Below are 3,211 nucleotides of genomic sequence, written 5' to 3' on the forward strand. Positions count from 1 at the left end.
GTGCATATATCTTTACAATTGCTGTATCTTCTTGATGATTTGACTCCCTTACCATCATATAAGGACGTTCTTTGTCTCTCATGACAATTTTTTACTTAAAATGTATTTTGTCTGATCTGAGTATAGCCACCCCTGCTTACTTTTGGGTACTACTTTCATGACTCAGCTATTGCATCCCTTCACTTACAGCCTATGCATGTCCTTAAAGCTAAAGTGATTCTCTTATATGCAGTATATAACTAGATCTTTTGTTTTTTTAATTTATTAGCCTAAATTTATTAGCCACTATGTCTTTTCACTAGAGAATTTAATTCATTTCCATAAAGTAAATATAAGTCTTTTCACTAGAGAATTTAATTCATTTACATAAAGTAAATATTGATAGGTAAGGACTTAGTTTTGCCTTTTGGTTAACTGTTTTCTGACAGTTTTGCATTTCATTTTATTTTCTTCCTCTTTTGTTGTCTTCCTTTGTGATTTGATTATTTTTGTAGTAATTTGGTATATATTTTTTATCTTTTGTGTAAACTACAGGCTTTTTCTTTGTGATTATCATAAGGCTTACATAAAATGTTGTATAGTTATAACAGTCTATATTAAGCTGATAATAATAAAACTTTGATTACAGCAAAAGCTCTAAACTTTAACTTATTTTCCCCCATATTTTATGTTATTGTATTGATGTATTTTAAAATTTACATCTTTTAGTATTTTATATCCATCAACAAATTATTTTGTCTATAGTTATCTTTAATACTTTTATCTTATAGTTTTATGCTGGAGTTAAAAGTTATCTATGTACCACCATTAAAGTATTGGAATATTCAAAATTTGACTATATCCTTACTTTTACAATATGAGTATATTTTATACTTTCATAAGTTTCCATATTGGCATTGTCCTTCCTTTTGGTTCAACTTTAAGAACTCTTTTTAGCATTTTTTTGTAAGACAAACATGTCTAGTGTTAACATACCCCCTTAGCTTTTGTTTATCTGGAAAACTCTTTTTCTTCTCTTCCTTTTTTATTTTATTTTATTATAGTGATACGGGGTACATGTAAGGAAGGATTAACTACACAGGTAGGCTGCATTCAGGTGAAGTTTGGCTTTTCTCCTATTGCTTTTAAAATTCTGTCTTTATCTTGGTCTGAGATTTCTGCTGGCAAATGTGATGATGGACTTGTGGCGTACTATTGTGTAGGACTAGTTGCTTTCCTTCCTTCTCTTTCAGTCTTTTGTATTTAATCTATTTGGGTTTCTACGGACAAAATGAAACTGGATATTTATTTCTCCCTCCAGATTTGGTAAGGTTTTCATTATTATTTCTCTAAGTAAATTTTCAACTTTTTTTTTATGTCTTCTTCTGAGAGTCTCATAATATGCATATTAGCTTACTTGATGGTGTCCCATCATCTTTCTTCACTCCTTATAATTTTTTTTTTATTCTTCTAATTGGAGAATTCTAATGACCTGTCCGCAAGCTTGCTGATTCTTTTCTCTGTTTAATCAAGTCTGCTGTTGAAACTCTCTATAGAGGATTTCAGTCTAATCATTGTATTCTTCAGCTCCATATTTTCTCTTTCATTCTTTGTATGATTTCTATCTAATTGATGATGTTCTTTTGTTCATGTATTGTTTCCTGATTTTGCAAATTATCTATCTTTGTTCTCTTGTACCTTATTAAGGTTCTTTAAGATGATTATTTTGAATTATTTGTCAGGAAGTTTGTAGATCTCTATTTCCTTGTGGTTACTTTCTGGTGCTTAATTTTGTTCATTTAATGGTATCATGTTTCCCTGGTTATTTGTGATTCTTGTGGCTTGCATTGGTGTCTGCATGTTTGAAGAAATGGGGACTTCTGTTTTTTATTGATTGGCTTTGGCAGGGAAAGTTCTTCACCAGTTAGGCCATCTAGAGATTCTGGGTAGACCGACAAGTAGCACCTGTGTGGGCAGTCCTGAACTGTTCATTCACTGAGGTGATCCTGGAGTTTGATTCTTCATAAGGGGCCTGGTTCCTGGGTTCATAGATGCGGGCCTGGAACCTGGATCTATTTGGGGCAGTCTGGCACTAGGGCAGACTTTATGCCTAAATCTACAGTAGCCAGCCTGGCGCTTGAGATGGGTGTTGAACCAGGGTCTGTAACAATAAACCTAGTCCTAGTGCTAGGGTTCATTGGTTTGGGCCTAGTGACTAGGTCTAGTGGTTCAGGTACTGTGCCTGGCTCCATGGAGGTTGGCCTGGAGCCCAGGTACATGTGGGCCTGACTGATACTTAGGCAGACCTTGTGCCTGAGTCCATGGGAGTCCACTGTCCTTGAAATGAGCCTGGCACACGAGTCTGCAAGAATGAACCTTGTCCTAAGTCTGTGGAAACCAGCTTGGTACTAGGTTCCGTTAAGTTGGGCCTGAGGTCTGGATCAGATGAAGCAGGCCTGGAATGGGTCATTAGGAGCCTGCCTGGCACTGAGTTATGCTTGGATCCTAGGTCTACAGGGTGGTGGGGACTTGAAGCCTGATAGCTTAGGGGATGACCTGGTTGTTAGGCAGGCCTGGAGTTGGGACATGTATGGGCTAGCTTGGAGCATAGTCCATAGGTGTAGGTCTGGAGCCAGAGGCTGTGGAGGCTGGCCTAATACTAGGGCAGGCCTGGAGGTGGGGTTCACAGAGGCAGGCCTGGTGACTGGGACCACAGGGGCCACCCTGGTGTTTGGAGTCACTGGTGTAGGCCTGGTGCTAAGATCTGTGGTGAAATTGTATGCTCATTTCCTTCTCCTTTCCTCGTGTGAGATATATCTTTCTTTGCCATGTGCTGCATCTGTTTGGGGGAGAGACAATATGGGTAATATGAGATTATCCTTTCTACCCTCTTCAGTGCCTGTTTTCTAATTTCTGTGCTACATTCCAGTGCTAAAATCTCTCACCTAGATTTTTTTTCTCTTATGAAGGTTTTTTTCATGTGTGGGTAATTGTTCCATTTGACGTTTCTGTGAGCAGATAAAAATTGAAAAATTATATTCTCTCATTCGCTGGTATCTCTTAATATATTATCTCTTTATAGAAGGCTTGATAATCATAGTCATAGTGGGAATGTAGAAAGTAGAAAATTGAAAGATATATCCAAAAGCACTGGTAAAATTATTTTTTCCTTTTTATCTCTTGTAGTGTGAGAATTAGCTGTGTAATGTATATTAAAAGTGTTTTCAGTCTT

Source organism: Carlito syrichta, unplaced genomic scaffold (assembly GCF_000164805.1).
Source record: "Carlito syrichta isolate Samal-C Ts95f unplaced genomic scaffold, Tarsius_syrichta-2.0.1 Scaffold287491, whole genome shotgun sequence".
Taxonomy (NCBI): domain Eukaryota; kingdom Metazoa; phylum Chordata; class Mammalia; order Primates; family Tarsiidae; genus Carlito; species Carlito syrichta.